The sequence below is a fragment of the Apium graveolens genome, chromosome 7, assembly GCF_009905375.1.
Source record: "Apium graveolens cultivar Ventura chromosome 7, ASM990537v1, whole genome shotgun sequence".
Lineage (NCBI taxonomy): Eukaryota > Viridiplantae > Streptophyta > Magnoliopsida > Apiales > Apiaceae > Apium > Apium graveolens.
Window position 1 is genome coordinate 36,714,630 of NC_133653.1, and position 9,574 is coordinate 36,724,203.

Consider the following 9,574-nt stretch of genomic DNA (forward strand, 5'->3'; position numbering starts at 1 on the left):
TTTGAGAAGGTGCATGTACTGAGTATTTGACTGCCATAGGGATAGTGTATGCACCCTGTGTATCCCCAATGGTTTTGGATTTCTTCTTTCTGACATAAGTTTAGGGTGAGCTTGTGTCCCTTACCCTTTTGGCATGTGCTCTTGGCCGAGAGCTTTTTTCAATAGTCACATCCTTTTGAGAGGATGCAACTAGCAATGAACTACTGTCCTTATTAATCACTACAGTTTGTTGGGAAACTGCAGTGTGGCTAGGCTGGGATTCACTCACCTCTCCAACCTTATTCTTAGGGCTTCTTTAATGTTCACCCAATCCCTCACCAGCCTCACTTCCCTTCACACTCCCCTCTGGGTTTTTAGTGGAATTTATAACTAGCTTATGCTGAGAGAAACTAGAGGGGGCTTTCTTTGATTTGGATTTAGAAATTTTTGATTTAGTGGCTTGGGTAGGCACCTGTTTGTTCACTGTCACAGGTGCCATGGCCACAGTTGTTGGCAAAGAAGCAGGTGGTTGAGAAGTAGTAGTAGAGACAAAGACATTTACCTCACTTACCTGAGGTAATTCCATGATTGGCATGTAAACTAGGGGGACCTCACTGTGATGGTCTGCCCTGTTCAAATCAGCAATAACCCTTCTTTCTTGAACCCAACAATTAAGCTTGTTGGTTGGGTTCTCAATAATAAGATCTTCAGAAACAAAGTTAGCCAATAACATAAAGAATCTAGCATAATATATGTTTTTAGACCTTTTCTTAATGTCTCCTAGCTTATAACCTAATTCAAACATAACATACTCACTTAAGTTATGATACTTATCACTAAGCAGCATATATAACATGTTTACAAGTGAATAAGTCACTGCATTAAATTTACTAATTTTCCCAGAAAATACTTTAATAAAAGAGTCACATAGAAAGCTTCACTCCTTTCTAAGGTCTTTTCTTCTGACATCACCTAGCTTGGTGGGGTCAAAAGCATAGCCCATAGAACTGAGCATGGAACTCACATCTGTGTCTGTGTGTGGGCTTAGTGTATTATTCTCAGGTAATTGAAAACATGCACGAATTATATCACCGTTTATGCAATAGTTTGTACCTTTGAGAGAAAAGGTAATGATTTTCTCACTTGAGTTGTAAACAACAGTGGTACATATCTCTTCAACCACTTCACAGTTGATAACAGGAGACTCTAGCATAGCATACTTCAATTTGCAACTTCGAATGAAGTCCATCACTTTGTGGTAATCATTAGAAGTTACAATCTCCTTGTTTACTAATGCAACAAAGTTATTCTTTTCATACACAAACCCAGTTTGGGACATGATCTTGACTACTGGTGCCATTTCTGAGAATGAGAGTAGTTTGCCGAGAAAAAGATTTTGCTTTGGAGAAGAAATAGCTAGGGAAATTGCTTGAGAAAGATAAAAGTAAAGAATAGAAATGAAATTAGTTTTATACTTACTCAGAAATTAACAGCAAAAGTAAAAAGTAAAATAAAGTGACCAATCAAATTAACCCAAAATAGCCGTTTAAAAATAATGAAAAACTGTCAAAATTCTAATATTATCCATTGAATTATACATACAAAATGTAAGTAAATTCGACGGATGATGCTCAAAATTAACGGCTATTGAGTACAATTCGACGAATGATGATAAAATTACCCTGAGTAATAATTGATATTTAGACGGATGATATAATTCAACAAATATTCATTTTCAACGGATAATGAACATCCGTCGAGATGCAAATTCTGACTTAATCAAATTCCAAGTTTTGGTGTTCCCTTGAGATATCTGAAAATTCTTTTAATAGCTATTAAATGAGATTCTCTAGGATCAACCTGAAATCTAGCACAAAGACAAGTAGGAAACATTATATCTGGCCTACTAGCTGTTAAATATAAAAGTGAGCCAACCATGCCCCTATAGCTTAAAATGTCTACATACTTTTTAGTATTGTTTATTTCAAGTTTAGTTGCAGTGGCCATGGGAGTTTTTGCAGATGTGCAACAAGAAGAATTTTGGAGCAGCTAAGTCAAACAGGAATGATAAGTCTGAATTTAAGTGTTTCAAGTGTAGTTTGGCAGGTCATTTTGCTAGTGAGTATAGAAAACCTGATTTTGGTAAAAAGAATTTAGAGCCTATTGATTATAAGCAGAAATACTTTGAGTTGTTAAGCAAAAGGAAAGGGCTTTCATTACACAAGAAAATGACTGGGCTGCAGATGGATAGGAAGAGGATGAAGATACAAGCTACGTCAATCTAGCACTTATGGCCAAATCAGATGAAACAGAAATAAGTTCATCAAGCAATCAGGTAATCACTACCAACCTAGATCATTTATCTAAAGCTGAGTGTAATGATGCCATAAATAATATTTCTACTGAATTATAACACCTGCGTGTTACACTCAAGTCTCTCACTAAAGAAAATAATAAAATTAAAGAGAACAATATGTTTTTAAGTGAAAGATACAATGTATTAGAGACTCAATTTGTTGAGTTTAAAAAATTGAAGATAGAATGCAAGATTGCTAAGGATGAACTAACTGAATCCTTAAAGAAAGAGGAGATTTTAAGAAAGCAACTTGAACAAGAACATGAAGTAATTAAAAAGAGAACAATGTGTTTTTAAGTGAAAGAAACAATGTATTAGAGACTCAATTTGTTGAGTTTAAAAAATTGAAAATAGAATGCATTATTGCTAAGGATGAACTAACTGAATCCTTAAAGAAAGAGGAGATTTTAAGAAAGCAACTTGAACAAGAACATGAAGTAATTAAGGCATGGAAATAATGTAGAGATGTCCATGCTCAAATTACTAAAGTTCAAGGTATAGAATCTTTTTATGATGCAGCCTAGAAAAAAAATAAGGAGAAGCTTGATTCCAATCTAGTTGAAGGACTTTCAACGGATGTGAATTCGACGGATGATGAAAATTATCCATCGAATAATCAAAAAAATTATCCATCGAAAGACAATGAGCCACATCCGTTGAGTGCAAGTAAACCAGTTAGCAAAGCTAAGCTAGCCAAATTAAATGAAAAATATGGACCAGTTTCTAAGAACTTTGTTCCAGGAGAAACAAGTCAAGTGAAACAGGATAAAAAAGTTAATGTAGGTCATCTGTCTATCAAGAAATTGAATGACAGGTTGGAGAAAATTGAAGTGAAAGCAGAATCAAAAAAGGAAAAATAATAGAAATGGAAAAGTAGGAATTAACAAACATAACAACTACACACCTGATAAATATGCACCAAGAAAAATCTGTGTTAAGTATGGTAGTGTTAATCACCTGTCTGTTAATTAAAAACTTGTTATGTCTGCTCCCATGTGTGCACCACCTTCATTTCCCAGCATGCCTACAATTCCTGCAAATGTTATGCCTGCACACAATTTGAATGCACAATATGATAACAAGCCATTTGCACAAAATCCATATAATGTTGCATTTCGTTTGCCACAAATGCCATTTAGCATGCCTTACTAGAATAACATATTTGCACATAATATGCCTTTCCATGTTAATCAAGCCGTGCATGATAATTCTGCAATGATGAATGGTTTTAAGGGTTCTACTCAATTGACTAAAGATGAACTTCAAAACTTCAAGTACCTAAGTCAAATGAAGACAAACCCAAGAAACCTAAGAAAAAGGCTAACAAAATAGGACCCAAGGAAATTTGGGTACCAAAATCAACTTGATTTAATTTTGTTGTGTGCAGGGAAATAGAAAGAATCTTTGGTATTTAGATAGTGGGTGCTTAAGGCACATGACTGGAGATTCTACCCTGCTCACTGAGTTCAAGGAGTGCCCTTTTGAACTGATCATTGGTGATGCATCCTAAAGAGTGTAAACATGGAAAAAAATTCAAGAAGAATGTCTTTATAGCAGCTTTTTATCTCAGGACGAGCCTAAAAAGGTAGAGGAAACTCTGTTGGATCCTGATTAGGTTTTAGCTATGCAAGAGGAGCTAAACCAATTTGAAAGGAATAAAGTATAGAAGCTGGTACCCAAGCCTAAATGAAAGAATCCTATTGACACTAAATGGGTATTCAGAAACAAGATGGATGAAAATGGCATAGTTGTCAGGAACAAAGCTAGATTGGTTGCTAAGGGCTATTGTCAACAAGAAGGAATTGATTTTGATGAAACCTTTGCTCTTGTTGCAAGACTTGAAGCCATCAGAATTTTCTTAACCTGTGCAGCCAAGCCAATTTCAAAGTCTATCAAATGGATGTTAAAAGTGCCTTTCTAAATGGAGATTTGGAGGAGGAAGTCTATGTCAGTCAGCCTCCTGGTTTTGAAAACCCAAATTTTCCATAATATGACTACTATCTTTTGAAAGCACTTTATGGACTGAAGTAAGCACCTAGAGCCTGGTATGATACTTTATCAAAGTTTCTCTTAGAAAATCACACCATAAATAACATGTCTACTGAATTATAACACCTGCGTTCATCTGATTTGGCCATAAGTGCTAGATTGACATAGCTTGTATCTTCATCCTCTTCCTATTCATCTGCAGCCCAGTCATTTTCTTGTGTAATGAAAGCCCTTTCCTTTTGCTTAACAACTCAAAGTATTTCTGCTTATAATCAACAGGCTCAAAATTCTTTTTACCAAAATCAGGTTTTCTATACTCACTAGCAAAATGACCTGCCAAACTACACTTGAAACACTTAAATTCAGACTTATCAACCATGTTCCTGTTTGCAGATTGTGCAGGTTGTAAAATTGATAGAAAAAGTACAACAGGAACCTGTCAATTTCTAGGAGACAAGCTAGTATCCTGGTTTAGTAAAAAGCAAAATTCAGTTTCTACTTCTACAGCTGAAGCTGAATATATTACTGCTGGTAGTTGTTGTGCACATATTTTATGGATAAAAAATCAAATGTTGGACTATGGTCTACAAGTAAATAAGATTCCTATATTCTGTGATAACACAAATGCCATTGCCATAACTGAGAATCCAGTACAACATTCAAGGACAAAGCACATTGACATCAAGTACTAATTCATTAGAGAGCATGTTATGAATGGTACTGTGGAACTTCATTTTGTTCCAAGTGAAAAACAATTTGCAGACATCTTTACCAAACCATTTGATGAGTCCACCTTCACTAGGTTCGTAAGTGAGTTAGGTATGCTTAATTACTCATAATCTATTTTGATGTCTAAGCAAATTGAAATGCAACCAGAGTAAAATTTGATATTTTCTTTCTTAGACAAAAACAGTTAGATTAAAGCCAGATTCTCTAGGGTACCAGATGTTCAAATTCAAAAGAGCAGTTGATAGTGACTTGACAGTCATATGCGTTGGATAGATGTAAATGGAATGTGGCAGCCTGTTTGAAGGTTTTAGAGAACAAAGAATCATTTCCATTTACATGCTAAACATATGATATTCAAAGATGCTAGAAAAAGAAGTGTAGCAGCATGAAGTTAGACTAGATACAGTTTATCTTATTTTCTTATCTTACTGTCATGTAACTTGATAATATATAAACCAAGTGTAACAAGTTGAATTGTATGCAAGTCAGCAAGAAAAATGAGAGAAATAGATAAAGCAAAATCTGTAAAGAATTTCTCTGTAGTTCTTGTTGTTCAACTTGTAAGCAGCTGTGTACTATTTGTATCAAAGAGTTCTTTACTCAATATATCTCTGGTGGAAAAGTTCAATCCACCAAAAAGTTTTTAAATACTTGTATTTAATTGCTTTATGATTGGATCACTGTTATATTCTTATTCCGCACCACTGCAAATCAAACACAGTTATTTAGTTGTAGAAGAATCATTCTTAAAATCCAAAAAGAAGCCATAATTACATTCAACCCCCCCTTCTGTAATTCTTGTTTAGATTGTTTGAGAATAATAATTGGTATCAGAGCAAGCTCTTGAAGAAAAAAGAGTTTAAAGATCATAACAACTAACAAGATGAACAAAAAAGATGTTGGAGTAAAAATTCCATTTCTGGACAAAGACAACTATCACCATTGGAAGGTGAAGATGCACTTGCATCTCCTATCTCAAGATGAAGCACATGTGGACTGCATTGAGAAATGTCCACATGTCCCTATGAGAGTTGCTACAGGAAATGAAGCATCAGTTCCAAAGCCATAAGCAGAATGGTTAGATCCAGATAAAAAACAAGTTCAAAAGGATAAAAAGGCCATGAACATCCTGTTTAATGGTGTTGACAGTGACATGTTTGACAACATCATAAATTGCAAAACTGCTAAGGATGTCTGGGATACAATTCAAGTTATATGTGATGGAACTGAGCAAGTAAGGGAGAATAAAATGTAACTCTTGATTCAACAATATGAGCATTTCCATAGTGAAGAAGGTGAGTCACTCACTGACATTTTTAGTAGATTCCAAAAACTACTGAATGCTCTAAAACTGCATGGAAGAGTCTATCAAAAAAAAGACTTTGAGCTTGGTAAATCTCCTAGATATAAAAGCAAGATGCTCATCTATGTCATCCATGTCATCTTGACTAAAATGATCTTCAAGTTCAGCTACTAGCCCTTTACCTTTGCCTTCACAAACTCTAAGGTTTGGTGCAGATTCAACAACTTCAACCTTTATCTCATTCTCCTTTTCATGCTCAACAATTAATGCATTGGATCCTCCCTTCTTTTTTTCCTTTCTCCATCTTCTCATCTTGATCTATTTCAAGCTCATAGGTTTTTAGGACACCATAAGCCACATCCGTTGAGTGCAAGTAAACCATTTAGCAAAGCTAAGCTAGCCAAATTAAATGAAAAATATAGACCAGTTTCTAAGAACTTTGTTCCAGGAGAAAAAGTCAAGTGAAACAGAATAAAAAAGTTAATGTAGGTGATCTGTCTATGAAGAAATTGAATGACAGGATGGTGAAAATTGAAGTGAAAGCAGAATCAAAAAAGGAAAAATAATAGAAATGGAAAAGTAGGAATTAACAAACATAACAACTACACACCTGATAAATATGCACCAAGAAAAATCTGTGTTAAGTATGGTAGTGTTAATCACCTTTCTGTTAATTAAAAACTTGTTATGCCTGCTCCCATGTCTGCACCACCTTCATTTCCCAGCATGCCTACAATTCCTATAAATGTTATGCCTGCACACAATTTGAATGCACAATATGATAACAAGCCATTTGCACAAAATCCATATTATGCTGCATTTTGTATGCCACAAATGCCATTTAGCATGCCTTACTAGAATAACATGTTTGCACATAATATGCCTTTCCATGTTAATCAAGCCGTGCATGATAATTCTGCAATGATGAATGGTTTTAAAGGTTCTTCAAAAGATTATACATATATTTGGATTGACTAATAATATTCCATCACTAACTTGCTTAACTTGTAAACCAAGAAAGTAAGTTAGTTCTCCCATCATGCTCATTTCATATTTATTTTGCATTAATTTGGTAAACATTTTGTAAAGTTTTTCATCTATAGAGCCAGATATAATATCATCCACATAAATTTGAACAAGTATACTAGAGCCATTAACAATTCTAAAGAATAAGGTTTTGGATTGATCATCCATTGGAACTTTGGTTGATCATCCGTTGAGACTTATGTTGATCATCGTTGGAGTTTTGTGAATCATCCGTTGAGACTATCTTTTTGGAAGTTAACTCTATATCATTTATACAAGATTACAAGGTATCTAATATTTACAATTCACCATCCTATCTTGCATATTAATTTTGTAGTTAACATGACTTGAACAATCTACAACATCTTGTTCACTAAGCCATTCAAGTATGCAGAAATGTGCTACTAGTCTTATTGTACATAACCTACTCTTTCAACGGATGTTTAAATGATCATCCGTTGAAAGTTACAAAATCACTTAACTAAAATCTACTTAGTATTTTGTTCAAGTTATCATCAAGTACATAATATATTCCTAACACAAACTGTATACCTACACTATGTGCTTCTCAACAGAAAATGTGGTTGTACAAAAGAAGCTGATGACTGATGATTACTTCAAGACTGAGAAGTATTATCTGGAAGAGATTTGAAGAGGCAAGGAAATGAAGATGAAACTACTTGAAGATTAACAAGCATCTTTCATTTTGGTTACTCAAAAAATCTGGAAATGCAAAATTTGATCCAAAAAACCAGTAGAATTATTTACAAGTCCTGGTACTTTACTTTTTCCAAGTTGTTAGTTGAGTTATCCTCTCTATATAATTTGTTTGTTAGGTTTAACAATCAAATAGGGGGAGATTGTTGGTGAGACTGCGTAGCTGTATGAACAGTTACGTGATAACTCAACACGAGAACAACACTAGAACATGACAGGTTAATAATACTACAACTACACAAGAAATTAGAAGAAATGAAGATAAGGCAAATACAAAGAATTAGAAGATTTGAAGAAGGCTTGAATTCTGTTTACAGGTCACTGAAAGAAGCTCATTAATATGTTCATGTCTCGGCGAAGAATAAAGGTTAAAGACTTTCAAGGTTTCAGAAATGATGAAGATTCAGTGTATAAGTGCTACTAGAGGATTTCAGTGTATTGGCATTGGTTGAAGATAGACAGTGTATGAAGCATTGGAATATGAAGAATTGAAGACAGGGTATAGATAGAGGTTAAAGAAGATAGCTGCAGTCTTGAAGTTATACTCACTGACAGGAGCTCATTTATATGTTCAAGCGTCAGTGGAGAACAGTGAATGAAGTATTCAAGATTGTAGTAACAAAGAAGACGTTGTCTAAAGTACCAGAAAGGATTCCTGTGAAAGTACAATTATTTATTGACAATCAGTATCTGAAGCGATAAAGTTGTTGCAAGCTTAACAATGTAATCAAGGTTATAATATGAAGACCTAAATCGGGGTTAGTCGTCTGTGAACCAGACCAGTTGCACTAGGCGTCAACATCTCGTGAAAATGAATCTGGGCATTATTTTTAGAAGAATTGTTAAGTTGAGAAACGTACTTGGATTGAACATTTATCTGTTAAAGTACGAGAAAAGATGTGCGGGGTATACAGCTAAACTGCTTGAGGGATTGGCGAAACTCAAAGTTTAATTGTTAAATTAAATAAATTTATATAATGGATTTTAATATAATTTATTTAATAAACTTAAAATGATTTATTTTATAAACTTTAAATAAGTTTATTTTATAAATCTAAATTAGTTTATTTACATAAGTTATATTTAAGTTTATTTTACAAATTAATTTAGTTACAATTTAAACTTAAATAAAAAGAAAACAAAAAGAAAAGAAAAAGGAAAACAAAGAAAAACAAAAACAAAAAGAAAAGAAAAGAAAAGGAAAAAGAAAACAAAAACAAAAGAGGAAATCAAAATAAACAAAAAGAAAAAGGATCCCTGGTTGTTAGTCGCAAGTTGTAAAATCAAAGAATAAAACAAACTAACTAGCCTTGTAATCTTGTACTAGTCGCAGTTGGTACAGAATCAAATAAACAGTCGCTTGTTAAGTTAACTAAACAAACCGGGCAACCAAATTTGTTGGTCGCAGGTTGTGAAGTTAATAGTTTGTGAGAATAAAAGATCCTTGATCGCAGGTTACAAAAGAATATTCCTGG